Here is a 15,149-nt window from a genome sequence, read left to right on the forward strand (position 1 = left end):
AAGATTTAACATAAAAGGGATGCACTGTCAGTGTTTTCTTTCACAACATTTGTTTGTGGGCTGCCATTCTCAAAATTCTGAGGAATAACTTTGTAAAGATGTGACACAAGCTATGAGCAACTTTAGTGATGGAACAACTGTAGTGCCATATAGAATATGTGTGGTTCAGGATGATTTTCTCGGATGCCGGCCCCCAACACTGATACCGGATTTTCTACAACACGGGGCTCTTAACAATATTGCTTTAAAAGGCATAGAGTTGAGCAAAAGAGATCTTGCTCTGCATGAGGTTGCAGGCACTATCCTCACCTCAGTGGCCACACATTGTTATGGCAACATTAGAAAAGGCTAATCTACTGTTTGGCTGCCAATTGAAGAAGCTCAGGCGGTCTAATTTAACCCCGAGCCCTGTAATACAACATAGTTGATAACCCACTGCGTGGTGTTTGCTTGTGAAACATCACCTTTTATAATTCAGCTCTACTCTAATCAAAGATTAGCTACCTTTAAACCTACATGTATGTCATGCACTTCGACATAAAAAATGTGGAGAAGTTATGAATAACAAACCAATGATAGTACAAATTTTGCAATATTTTCTAGATTTATTGGCCTTTGAACTGTGTCAGCTTTGTGTGATTTCACTTAATCCTTTCCTGATGGAGACTTTCCGTTGTCATCTTGGCAACATAGCGGAGTCTCAAATCTGGGTACTTGTCTATGATTGCCCTTACAGAATGAGATGAGTGGCATTCAAGCGGGCGATTTTCTAGCATGTGCTGACCTAATACTTTAAAGAAGTCCTTGCCGGCAAAAGGTTGTCATAGTGGCCACTGCAACTTTAGCTGCAAGCCTTTGGAGCCCTACGCAGCTTTTTCTCACATTGTCTACACATGTCTAGAACATCATTTGAAGCGCAGATCAGTCTGCCTCGCATTTTTCGCCAAATCAGGGAATATGCAGGCAAGGATGGAGGAGTCGACACCTTTAGTGCAGAAGCAAACTCATCACACTAGAGGTGAATCAGTAAGCTGCTAACTACAAACCTGGCTGTGAGCACAACAACTGCATCTCCAAGCTCAGACACCGTGCCTGTGTCAGCAGAGTAGCCATGCTCTTATAAAAATTGCTTCCCTGAGTGGTTCATTGAATGCGGGGCTTCTCTGAGGGGCAGTAAATTTAATTACACCGACGGAGGATGGCTTTTCCAAGGAGCTTACAAAGAGAATTTCGATGTGTTCCAACGGCAAGCAATTTGCGCCATGAATGTCCTTTACCTCATCGTGAATTATCAGACACTTGTATGCTGCTGCAAACTTATTTGCAGTTGAATTGTCATTGCAGCACCCAAATGATCTTATTGCAGCAAACAATAGCTCAAGGTGATCCTGACTGAGCTTGGAAGTAGGAAGATATGCCAATAGGCCATTTTTGTAACCATGTGGTTGTATACACGGATGGAATTGTCTAAGCACACCACAAAGCCAATGAAGCCTGTCTTTCAGTTGGTCTCTGTCATTAGTTTACCAGCTGCTACTCCCTGAGTGAGCAAAAGTATGCCTTCATTCTTCAACACACACAGTGACAAGCTACATTTTTGGGACACAGCGGCCTTTTCCATCCTTCTTGCCTTGGATGTCTTGAACTTGAAATGTCAAATGCATTGATCACGTCTGATAAACTCTTCTGTTAGCAAGGAATTTGAAAATTTTGGAATTTTTCGAGCTCTGCATTCACTAAGAGCATCTCCTACCAATTGACTAAATGTTTGAGCTACCAATGAGACTATCATGGGCTGGTTTTTTAAACTGATATGTGTCTGTCTAAGTTTGCCAAATGTATAGGCCTTCTGTGTACTGCATTTCATGGAGCTCATTAATGTGCTTCCACAATAGGAACTGTTTGCTCGCATCGACAATAGCCTTTTTATCCCACAGGACGTTCCGCAGCAGCTTCGACATGTGACAGGGATCCAACATGGCAAAGACTGGCTTTTTTGTCACTGGATGAGGAAAAGAAGCATCCAGCTCAGTCAGGTCCAGCTTGCAGCCAAGGCTGTGCAGCACTGACAAATTCACTGCAGCACCATCATAGGTCATACTCACTCACAAAATACATCAAGTGCAATGATGGACTGTTTACTGCAACATAGCTTGAAATTGCTGACCGTGCAAACAAAATACCAGATGCACAGTTGAAGCTAAAACCCCACACTAATAGCAATTAAGACCACTGGCTTGATTTATAATTTAAATGCAATAATGACCAGCAAACAGGATATTGTTGGAGAGATCAGTGGCTGTGGCCATGTGTACGTACTGTACTTTTCATCTACTGACACAAAAAATTATGTTGATCAAGCTTGCAAGCACAGTTGGCATGTTATAAATTTTATTACTGTAGTAAATGTTGGAGCCCAGTAAGGATGTTATTTACGCATGTAATGAGAGGACACGGCTGAAGTATAATTCAGACAAGGACTGTGTTTTCCTTATGCCCACTTTACTGAAAAAAGAAAAGCTTTTCATTTTGCACAGCATTGCTTTGCTGCACATTGTTTAATTTTCCTTTAATCTTTTACTTATCCTAGATTGACTTAAATAAGGTTATGATGTAGCATATATGGCTTTCATTGATTAGCACTTGCTTTTGCCAGTGTTTACAATGAAATATGAACACAAAACTTGTGTAATATGCTTGCAACCTCTATCAAAAAAGGGCTGTAACATAGCTGATGATAGGTTGAACAATTGTATCTTTCTCTTTATTCTTAGCATTACTATTAGATTTTCTAAATCTGTCAAAAACATATCGAAAAAAAAAAAAATCACCGCCCCTTCCAGTCCGTGAAGATGGTTGAACAGCAAAGCTGTGTTAGTTACACCAAGTGTTACACCATGCAAGTCAAACTTCACAAGCAGTCTATATTGTAAATCTTTTGTTTCACCATTCTTTCACGTCGTTTTCTCTGGCACACAGCTCAGAGTCGGCCTCCCAGCACTGCCAATGTGTTTCCGCGTCTCGAGTGCGCACTTCAGGATTTCACAGTATTGCTACTGTCTTCTTAAACGTCACCACCACGTGACAATATAATACCACATTAATATATAAAGAGGCCGGAGTATTGCATTGCCGGGAAGTTTCATGGCATATGTATTACAAAAGGCGCTGCTGTTTAAACTTAGCAGCTCTGGCGTGCAGCTCGGAGTCAGCTCTACGACAACGAGCCCGCTCACGAACCAACTCTCGCTGACGCTCGCGGTAGGCAGCTTCTTCCTCCGGAGTACGCACTACTCGTGGTCTTCCCATAGTTGTAGCTGAGATGGAATGCGCGGAACCACTAATGCAAAGCTCCATATATTGGGCGCAAGGCCTAGCACTGGTGATGCGGGCACTGCAATTGTTTTGACGATTGGTTGGATTGGTTTGACGACCGATGTGGGTGCCAGCACTTCTTGCTGGCCGGCAGCCACGTACTCTTAGTAATGCATTTCAATCGCTGGGCACTGTTCGTTGGCCGCAAAGATTTGCACATAAGATAGCATTCTCACAGGGAGAAAGAGGTCACTCCAATCCCTTTCCCTCTGTTGAGCTCGCCTTTTCCTCTTCTGCTAGGTCACGTGGCCCCTTTTTAGTGAAGTCCGACAATGACAGCACAGGGTCCACATAAAACAGCTTTGCTGTAAAACTGTATGACAAAGTCTCATATGCATTGTTGAAACTGCAATAATTACTTTAATGGCGAAATCCAAAATACTATACATTACAGGGAAACACCAGATTTTTGAATGTTAACTCATTGCTGTGGCATCCTCCTTTACAAGGATCTGCAGTTTACAATAGAGGACCAGATAGTTTTATTATTGTACAATAATGTTTGCTGTGAAATGAAGTTACCCAACCTTTGCAGAGGCATGCAAAAGGCCTCGCATGGTCTGTGCATGCTGTCCCTACACACCACACCCGCTCGTGCAGAAAACTATGTTCTAAGTGTGCTAGTAAAATACACGTACAACTAATGGAATCTCTGGGAAAATGGAGCTATAGTAACTTCACACTGTATTTTTCACACAGACATCATAGACATAGCTGTAACACATACATAATGTTCACTCCCTTAATTTAAAGTACAACTGCGTAATTTTATCTTAACTGTTATTTACCTGTCGTTTAAAGTTTGTCGACCACCACATCTTCTGGAAAAAAAAAATTTATTTCACCTCAACATTGGAAATACAACCTTGAGAGATTTCTTTATGTAAAAATATTTTCTGACATAATTGAACTTTGCACACAAAAGCAGAGCTACTATGTGCAGAATACTTCCTACAAAATTATTGGTCTTATTGACTATTGCAAAACTTAGTATGTTACGTGAAGACTAACCTTTCATGTTTTCTTCAAATAATTAATTTTATTGCAATTTTAATTGTTTTCAGCCACAAGAAATGCATACAAAATTCAGTCAATAATTTTTACAGTAGGAAATGTCACTGTTCGACAATAAATAGTTTCACATCGTGGGCTTTTTAGGAGTGTATACTGGCTAATAAAAGTACCTTGAGGAGAAATAAATGCATAACACTTTGTGGGAAGTATGACAAAGTTGGGAAAAAAATGACTCCATTGATCACAGTGCGGAGGTCCAAGTAAAAACACGGCATATAAAGAAAATTTTAAGGCAGAACTTTTTTTTAACTGAGAGTTTGAAATGGCTTAGCATGCAATTTGGAATACAATGGAAGTTTTGGGAAAAGATTGCACAGTTCCTAAAATATGAAGATGCAATCAATCAGTGATATTCTTGGTATTTTACCATTAAGGCATATATATTGAAATGACTTTAGCCCCAGTAATAAAGTAAGTAAATATAAAAATTTGACTAAATATTCTAATCGAAAGAGTCCGAAACTTGATTGTAAGTGCATGACTTGAATTCCTTCATCATGTGAAGGAGTTTGAATTTCATTTTGCCTGCAACAATGTTACAAATAAAATAAATTGAAACTTCTTGCATGAGACCCATCCAGCAGGCTTAGCAGGTCGCATGGGTCTACGAGCTCCTCGCTGTCTAGCGCACCCTCTAAAAATTAGATGAATAATGTTTTACCGAACTGAAACACAGAAAATTAGTACTGCAAGCAGACATGTAGTGTCACATCACAAACCTTGGTGCCCGCGGGCAGTGGTACTGCATTCGCCGTCAAGTGACCCTGGCCTCCGGTACCACTCGCAAAATCTCCATCATTCATTACTCTGTTCATGTTCATTACTCTGCACCAACATTTCAACTGAACAGATATAAAGAACACTGTGACTCAATTGTTGGCACTTACATATAATGCAGAACGAAGACTTCTATTTCTCTTTTTGGTGTTGTCATCTATCAAGGGCAAATTTATATTTTCTAAGTTTTACACCATAATGCACTTCTTTTTAGGACAACACCTCACTATTTCATCAATTAATTCACACGAGCACGTAGTCGCTAGTGAATACTGCAGCTCCATTTTCATAAATAAAAGATACGTTCATTGTGCTTATCCATGGAAGGACAGACCATCATGCCGCTTTTCTGTATGATTAGAGCATCCCGGTACAACACTTCATCATGCAGGTGCGCCTACTGCTGACAGGAGTTCTTGCCGGTTTGTTGAGAGGCCAAAGACTGAGCAGACCGACAGCATCGACTGGGACCGTCTACCTTGACTATGGGCTGGCAAGGCCTTAAATATGTCTGGAGTCCCCGGCTTACCAGTCCATCCATGGGCACAAGACGGGACAAATTTTTCTCCCATGGGAAAATAGTCGCTTCGGATCTTGTACTCGCAAAATTTGTTAATTTTCGTTTCTCCTTCCTGTTTGGCTGTTGCCTCGGCTCTCTCCTTTAGTAGATCGCTTAATTACTGTTACTCTTGTTCCCAGTTGGCAATTTTGCATGAAAAGTGCTGACAATTAGGGAGAAACCAGACGAGGTAACAGGTGACATTCATATTGCTTATGGGTTTAAAGGTTATTGCAGGGTTTGATCATGGACGCTCTTTCGCATGATTTTATTTTCTACCTCATCCAACTTATATCACGGGTATATGGTTCCAAGGATATGCCAGCATTGCCGCGAGCCGTCACTCGAGGAAATAATGAAGCAAAAGGAAAAGTTAAACGCAAGTGTCATTAGACAGTTTTAGAATAGCGTTTGTCGCCCAACGTACATTAAACATAATCACCTTTGCGGGATGTTATGGTGCGTGTCCTTTCAATACTTTTAGTTTACTGTACGAGAAAGCAAACATAACAAAGACGTTATAAAACATGGCGCCATCTGGTGCCTTGTACCAAACTTATCCAAGCCAAGACAGTCCATTACCAATCATTCTGTAGTTGCTATGCCGACGAGTCTCATTACATACAGGCGCCGGAATCGCTGAACGATCTCAGAAATTGGACGCACTATGCACTCATAACTAACGTTCCAAGTGAGTTTAGAGAAAGCAAAAGCTCATTTCAATAGTTACTGGCAATCAACGCAAGTCAGAGCGCAGCCATCACGACAACTCATGCTGAAGCGGGAGCCATGGGTGCCGCCATGTTCAGCAACGTAATTTCTTGCCCCCGTATTCAGAAATGCATCTTAACTTGAAGCTCATGCTTGACTTGATTTAAATGACGCCTATCGTGAACACCCCAAAAGGAAACGCAATGAGCGTCTTGGGCATGTTCACGCAAGGCGTCAGTTATATCAAGTCAAGCATGGGCTTCAAGTTAAGATACATTTCTGAATATGGGGGTTAGCATACATAAACATTTGAATGTTAAACTCGCCAAATAACGTACGTTATCACAGCGCACGTAAACTGTGGAAACCCAATAACGTTCAGAGCATGCGCAGTGATGACAACGCTATTTCTTCACTTACGTAATGCGTTTACATTTGGTTGCAAACGCTAAACTAAATTGTCCGTCTCCGGCCACAACTCGTTCCACGAGCATATGGACCAGCTGAGTACGAACTGAATCCCTATCCTGGTCACTGGATCAGTCTAAACAAAGACGGTTGAACTAAAGAAGCAACAGCGATGCGCGCGATTCTTGCACTAGATGGTGACAATGAACGCATCTCGAATTAATTGCACGGGTACCGAATTGATGAGAAAACTGGCCTTCACACCCCAGGCCTTTAACCTTGGCCTTTAGCTACCGCCATCCAAAAGGAGTGAAAAAGGCAGCAAAATGTTCACTGCCAAACAACTGTCAAGTCTCAAGAATGATTTGGCGGCACTTTAGGAATGTGTGTGAGGAGTGGTGGCGCGGGTAGGGGAGGCGTTATGCCACTTAGTTTCGGGTGGGTGAGTCCTGGGTACGTGCCTGCCTCCAGCAAAACTTGGAATTATGAGTAAGCTGTCAACGCTAAGTGATTTTAACAGTGCTTTGTTGTCGGTGTCAAATCGACAAGGTAAGTGCCAGCAAAGGTGGCCCTGGCAGACGCCTTTTCCCTGATGTACACCCAAAGAATGCCTACGTCGATGTATCCGGCCACTGGAGGCACAGGAAATGTTCCATGTGGCTAGAACCCAGTGAGAAAACTTGCAGTCGCTGTGAGACGTTGCCGGATACACTTCCCATTCACCACAAGAGGCTTCTTCAGGAGAAACAAGAGTGCAGGCCATACCAGCAATTTCGCATACCAGCTACCAAATGGCAGCTTTAAAGGGCTCCTCACCAGGCCCCATAGCAAATTTTGGCTATACGCTGAAAGTTGTTACGTGCCTTCTAGGGAGCGTTCTGCCACAAAAATTTTTGAAGTCGGCTCATTAATAGCTGAGATAGAAATATTTCAGTGTCGCGAACCCATGATTTCAGCAGATGGACTCCACTGCCAAGCACGACGCTCTCTCCACTCGCCCCATTTAGCATTCGCATGCAAAATTCCTTCCATGCATTCTTCCATACCAGACCTCGAGGATTGCGTGACGCATACATCACAGGCACCGCCTTCATTTTTTTTTCTCCTCGCTTTTTTTTTTCCCCGGCACTACACATTTCCGCTGACAGCATCGCGCGCGAACTGTTGTCTCATTTGCGCAGTGCACGATTTTGCGGACTGTGCACAAGGAAACATGACTAGCGATATAATTCAGTGCTACACTAATATTGAGGCAGAACAAGCGGATCGCAGAGCTTGATCACGCATATGGCAAACTATGCCAAAATGGCGTAGTTTCGGTACCTACGCACGTGACCACGCAACCGTGGGAACAAGCAGACGAAGCGGAAGTACATTTCTCTTACTTTGGTGCGAAGTAAAACAACAAACATACAGATATTACGTTTGAGTGTTTTATTATTTCTCTAAACTTCAATTCATCAATTGAAGCAACAGACTGCACAGATAACAGATGTTTTGAATAATTCTGGAAGTCCCATGTCACCACGAGCAACGTCACACTGCAGACACCAGTACGTAGGCGCAGGCACATGAGTATGTCATCCTCCGGCTTGGAGCGCAGCGGCCACGAGGAGAAGGAAAAACGGCATTCGGTTTCATATTTCAGATCTTTCTGCCATGCATAGCGATACAATACTTTGCAGACACGATCGTTATCGCGCAATGTATGCTCTGCGCTTGTCAGCTCAAAATGGCCAGACCTGGTGAGGGAACCTTTAAGGAGGGCAAGATATGCGGTGATGAAGTCAAAGAGCCAACTGATCAAGCAAACAAAAAGACTGAAAGAGGAATTAATGAAAGAATGGAGTAAAGTGAGTGCAAAGTCTGATGCAACAGTGGAAGAAAAACTTAGCAAACTTGACTTACCACTAGCTCAGCGTGTGCTCATAGAAGAGTGCTTGTCAGTGGCCAGAGCCACCACTAAAAGGAACCGGCGTTAGACTGAATTGTGGCCTATGATGTGCCCCCTGCTTCTCCACATGCGCAATCCGACCACCTACAAGTTCTTGCGAGAGAACGACATTCTGCCTCTTCCAAGCGTTTTTTTCAGTCAGGAAGTACCATGAGCATGGTTCAAGTCAACTGCAGATTTGACAAGAGATTCTTCGATGCATTTTAAAAAAAGATGACCACAAAGGATTCATACCAGCGTCATGGTATTCTTGTCTTCGACGAAATTCAGGGGTGGCAAGAGATGACTGTTTACTCAAGAACAATGACATACTCTGGGTTCATCAGCTTCAGCGAATCTTTGCCATGCAAAGAACAACTAGCCGACCACGGACTTGTTTTTATGTTCCGCTTTTTTGGGGCGCACACTTAGCCGGTCGCCATTTTCGCCAGCAAAGGCCCAACAAAAGGGACTAACCTCGCTCATCTGGTCATGAAAGCAGTAATACTTTTAGAGCAGGCAGGGGCATTCGTTGATGCTTTGGTGTGCGATGGCGCTGCTACCAACCGCAGAATGTGGAAAGAGTACTCAGTGAGTGGCAAGTTGGAAAATCCCATCATTTTATCCATCCTCTTGATGATGATCGCAAAGTGTTCGTCTTTGCAGATGCCCCACAATTGATCAAATGCATTAGAAACTGCCTGCACACGCAAGAAATTCTTCAAACTGCTGAAGACCCCATCTTCTGGGCTCACTATGACAAATCACTAGTTGCAGACACCAGCAATCCAGGTTGCTTGCGCGTTTGTCCTAAGTTGTCATCTGCCCACGTGAACCTTACAAATGCTGAAAAAATGAGGGTGAAGCTGGCAACCCAGATTTTCAGTAGAAAAGTGGCTGATGGCTTGCAGCACTACTCTAAATGAGGTGTTTTTGGACTGGAAGATATCCAAGGAACAGTCAAGCTTACCATGAAGTTCAATGATCTGTTTGACATACAAAGCATAAGGCAAGACAGCAAGAACTTTGAAGTCTTAAAAGTCTTTCTCCACATGGCTCGATTCTTGGGAAACAGAACTGCCTGCAGGAAGAATCCAGAAAGAACTCTTTTTAACGGAGTCAAAGGCTGAGGGACTTCAAGTGACAGTTTTGTCTACAATAGAGTTAACTTACTCGAAGTCTGCCACTTCAAGTATGTGCCGACATCTCGCTTCAACCAGGATTTTTTGGAACGCTTTTTTTGGCACTATTCACAAAGCCGGGGGTCAGAACGATCATGAATTGCTCGAGGAGCACAACTTTTCATTTCCATATGGCCTCTGCACAAGGTCGATGTGGTTGTCCATGTTTTGCACTACTTTGTCTCTATGAGGATGAGGCAATACGCCAAGCAAAAACGATCCAACAGCAGCAAGTCGCGCAATTTAAGAAAACTGGCTAAGCTAGTTTAAAAGCCAGCTATGAAGAATGCCACAGGGATATGTGTACCCTACATCAATGAACTTCCTTTCTCTTGGTTTGCAAGTTAATTCCATATTGGTTTTCTGTTGCCTCGTGAATTCTGAATAAAAAAAAAAAGATAACGATCAGTGTCTTCTATCATGAACATTTTATTAAGGAGCATGCACACACTGATTTCATTGAACGCTATAGATGCATGGAAGGCGCAGCATGTTTCATAAGAAACAAGCAGTCTTTGTCTTGGTGCTTTATGAACTATTATTTGCGGAGCCCGTATGTGAAAAGCGTGATATTTAATTTCCGTTTGAGTCTACACAACTATGATGGTACAGCTCACTGCATTACGCAAAAGCGCTTATATACATGCAGGAGAACAATGTACGCGGTACTCCCCAACACACTGCCTTTGCATGAGAAATGAAAACAGGGACGCAGTGTATAGTGATGACAGATAGAAACTCTTCAACTAAACGGAACTTGCAAATTGAACTGTCAGCTGCTCCAACAAAAATGGGGATTGCGAGCACTGCATTGAGCAAAATATGCGTTTTTGATTTAAAAATGCAGCACGCATTGTGGCAATGTCAAATAACTCTAAGCTTTCAGGAAATTAAGATAGTAAGCTCAATATGAGAGCGTTAAAACTTACACGCACTCTGAAAAATGCAGGCTGAAATGCGCGTGCTCGAGGCTCGTCAGCCTCTGGTGCCAGCCTCCTAAGCAGCCTCCTAGTTGTGTGCGCCACCTGCCGGCTCCCCAACATCAGTGAGACGCGCTGCCGTCGGACCACCTGTTCTTACACCGTGGTCTGGACCAATAGACGAACAGTCACGACAGAATACGCGCTTGTGAAAGCTACACATTTGTGTGCAAATCGAGCTGCAGTTTGTTGAATATTGTGAACGAAATGGTGTGACATCTTCAGCTACATAAGTGGAGGAACTTTAGCAACATACCAGGCTGCGACAGCTATTTGTGATCAGATGCATTTCTTCATTCAGTGGCGGACAGGTTGTGTTCACCAGAAATGTGCGGCGAGGCTATACGTAGCACCTTCTTGCACATAAATGCTTATGCATGTTATGCACCAGTATATCTTCTGAAACGCTATTCACGTGCCTTTTATTTCATGTAAACATCGATGCTGTTATAGTAAAGCTGTTTATTTGCAGCAAGTTGGTATGCAGCAGTGCCAAGCTTTAAAGGTAAATGTACAAGTTAATTCTTAGTCCTAAATATATATATTATGTGAACGAGATAAAATTGGGGTATTCCCTGCCACAGCAAGGCGGCACCGCAACAGCAATAGCAGAAGCAGACGCCGCGGTCGGTCGTCTCCTGCGAGGTGCTCTTCACATGCGTTCATTGCGCTTTCGACACACATTTAACTTTCTAAACAACTAGAAATTATTCGGACGTTTCCTGTCATTTTAAATTTTAGATCATAAATGAATAATATTGAAACTGAGGAGAGGCCCTACCAATGAAGCAGTACATGCTCACAGTTTTCGTACAGGTCAGGTGGACGAATGCTGCCGGTCACTAAGTTTAGGACATACAGAAATGCAGATATCCATCTATTTAATGGAACTGAAAGCTGAAATCGAACGAAGCTTACTCGTTGTGTTTAGCGTACCGGTAAAGCAGGGACAGCATACTTCAGACAATTATATTAATGCTGGGCTACCCACGTACTTGCGTACAGTGCTACTTGATGTGTTTCATACTATACGTTTATTGTCTGCGTTTGACAATTTCAGGTAGATTAGAAAAAAGAATCGCAAAGAGTGCTCGGTAAAGATACGTCAGCAAGATAAGCTCTAGCTGCAATGCCCCATTCTTTTGATAACAATGGTGAGAGGCACGTAGTGTAGGGGGAGGGAAACGTGCTAATTTTACAGCACATATTGTCTACTCTTAATGATTGCGCATTTAGTGTTCAGATAAGGCAGTAAAGGCTTTGACACAAATGGTGTAATTGTGGGAAGCCCCCAGATTTTCTCTCTCGCGCCTGCGCACAAACGGCTGGTGATCCCTCAAATGAATGTCTCGTGTTTTCGTCAAGTGTTCGCTCTTGTTGGAAATTGACCGATTTCAAAAATCTTTCTGCGCATGCGCCAAGCCGGTGCGGCACGAGTCCCCCTTGCGATGGTTATCGTAACTAGACTTGGTTGGAAAACAATACAGGGCAACGGCGACTGCTCCGGACAGTGTAGCCACGGAAATACAGGTGGATGCGCTCGTGGTTTTATTTTTTCGAGTATGCCAGCTAATTGTGCCGCCTTCAGGTGCAAGAACTGCTATGCTACTATTGAAACGGAAACTCGAGCTTCTTCAGATTTCCATCTGCAAAATAGTATGAAAATAGTATGTGGCAGCCAACAGAGCATTCTCGAATCTGCGGGGCGCACTTCATCACCAGCAAGCTTTCTTAAAAAAGAAAAAAAAGAAAAAAAAAGGTCACCATCGTGTCATAGCCGCCCTCTGTCAAACGTAGGCCGGCCGTCGAAGCTGATAAATGATACAGGCTACATATGTGACGGCATGTTCATGTACAGCAAGACTCCAGGCGAGGCTGCAGCACATGCGCTGCGTGGAAAGGCAAAGGGCCTGCAAACTTAAGCAGACGAACGTGCTTTTAAGAAAATTTGTATTGCTGTCCAGTGGGTCACGATCAATGTTACGTCACCATGAATAGGGACTTCGAAATGAGTGTAGAATCACATCAGAGTATTTATTTGAGTTCGCTCCGCTACGCATCGTTCCAGGGCATCACTAGGTAGTTTGGTTGCCTTGTTACCGTAGGCGCTTGCATAAGGCCAACAACACGTAGTCCTGCCAACGTGAACGTGCTTCGTTGTCACTTCGGCTAGCCTGTTATCCGCCGCTCATATTATGCGTGCTTTAACGTGCATACCATCGCTGGCCGTGTTTCACACGTTTCCTTGGTATGCACACTAACGGGACAGTGTAAGCCAAATCGCCCCCCTTCCTTCCCCACTCTTCTTATTCTCCCCCCCCCCTTTTTTTTTGCACTCAATTTTGCCCTGTGCGCTGCTTTGAGTTGCACGCAGCCACACTGGTATTATTTTCTAACTAAATACAGCACACAAGTTATTTTATGAAGCCGACGCACTAAATCGCCCGGTCAACTGTATTTGCTTGCGACACAAGCATGTCATTACTTTGCTGTGCAACAATGTGGTCCGCTAGCATTACCACTTATTGAAAAGGGAACATGGCCTGAAACTTAGAGGCAGCAAAAATGTGTTATTGTAATACAGTACATAATGATCTGAGTATAAAGAAAATTTGGCATTATTCTAACAATTTTTGAAAGTATCTAGACATTGCTGCTTGGCTGTATATAACACAAGGGTTGCAATGTGGGCTTGTTGGTAATGCATATCCAAGAGGTGTACGGTAGCGCGATTAAAAGAGGGGACAAAAGAGGACACACATAGCGCTGTGTGTGTCCCTGTGCGTCTTTTCTCCCGTCTTTTAATCGCGCTACCGTATACCCCTTGAAGATGTATATAACGCATCGTGTTATGCATAAACTGTACAGGAGCTGCCAACACAACACCACGTACACGCTACCCATCTCATGGACGGCTTAGACGTCGCTCGCACCAGTCAGCCCACCCTCTGAATCAGCTGTGGGGCAGCTTATAATTTGATTTGCCACGTAGCCTTTGTCATGTAGCGACCAGCCTGGACACGCCCGACGAACGATCGAAGTGTTCGTCAGATACCGCCAAACGCCGTCGTTCGTTTTGGAGCACTTCGAGAAGTCACGCGTGCGCAAACGGGAGGGGTATATATTGTCTTCTTCAATCATCACTCACGCGCTGATTGAAACCAATTCAATAAAGCACTGAAGCAATGCACAAAGCGGATAGTATAGATACGCGGAGCACGGACGGCACGCTAGCGTCGGCCTTATTTTCCAACCAAACGGCGTGGCGCGAGGTTCTTCGTTTTCCCTAAAGGTGGCGCTCACAATTTTGGACTCGGTCAATTCCTTATATGCCGCAACGTCAATGCCACTACACCACCACGGAGGGTTCAGAGGGCATATTGAGGCGACGCCCACGCAGGGAGCTCTCGTTGGAAAAAAATCTCATAGACTCCAAACGAGGCCTGCTGCTTTCTGACGTCGTCTTTCGCCTTTTCCGGGCTACGTTCTCGACCATCCCTGAGGCGGCGTGCAAGACAGCAGTAGCAGCAGACGATAAGTCGAAAGAAAGGAGCAAAGAAAGCTTCTCTTTAAAAAGCTTCGCTTAAAAAAGTTCTGCGTCTCGACGAGTGCACCTAACTTTCGAACGTTACTTACTGGCCGGGAGCTCTGTGGAGTAAAGAACACGCCAACTGTTGCAGTCGAGACTTGTGGGCTATGCTGCGGGCCTTGCTAGATTCGCCCGATTCGCCACGGGAACTAAGAATCGTAAGTGATAGAATAGCCAAGGCCAAGGGACTCGCTGGTTAGAGGAGGCGCTGTAACAAACGCAGCTGAGAAAGGGTTGAGAAAGTCTGACAATGAAAATTCTTCGTTATTTTTTTTTTCTAGCATAGGTAGGACCCACCGTTTATAAAGCTTATCTATAAACCGTGGTAGGACCGGTAGGACATTAGGCAATATAATAACAAGGGCTTGGTGGCGCAACCCACCGTCCCGTTCCAAAGGGAACGCTTATAGCATCTATCCATTCTAACAAAAAAAAAAAAAAGGCGCGGTGGACTCGGGGCGTAGGCACACATTAACTTACGCCCATAGAGTTTCCTTTTTGTAGGAAACTCTACACTCTAAGAACAGTTTACACCCTTTGGCTTGCCCCTTCTGCCACACAA

At 43.7% G+C, this 15,149-nt stretch overlaps 1 protein-coding gene across 10 annotated transcripts in view; it reads right to left on the minus strand.

The window, feature by feature from the left end:
• Positions 1 to 14,903, minus strand: part of Naam (Nicotinamide amidase) — a 54,229-nt gene extending 39,326 nt beyond the window's left edge. For 3 of the 10 annotated variants that reach the window (XM_075700893.1, XM_075700892.1, XM_075700890.1), the window contains exon 1: positions 14,635 to 14,863. The gene's annotated coding sequence lies outside the window, so the exon portion shown is untranslated. Of the gene's footprint in view, positions 1 to 4,163; positions 4,197 to 14,634 lie in introns of all 10 variants that reach the window. The other 7 variants (XM_075700889.1, XM_075700888.1, XM_075700894.1 and 4 more) reach the window with 6 other exon arrangements.
• Positions 14,904 to 15,149: the final 246 nt, after the last annotated feature.

Source organism: Dermacentor variabilis, chromosome 1, assembly GCF_050947875.1.
Source record: "Dermacentor variabilis isolate Ectoservices chromosome 1, ASM5094787v1, whole genome shotgun sequence".
In the NCBI taxonomy this organism is placed as follows: Eukaryota; Metazoa; Arthropoda; class Arachnida; order Ixodida; family Ixodidae; genus Dermacentor; species Dermacentor variabilis.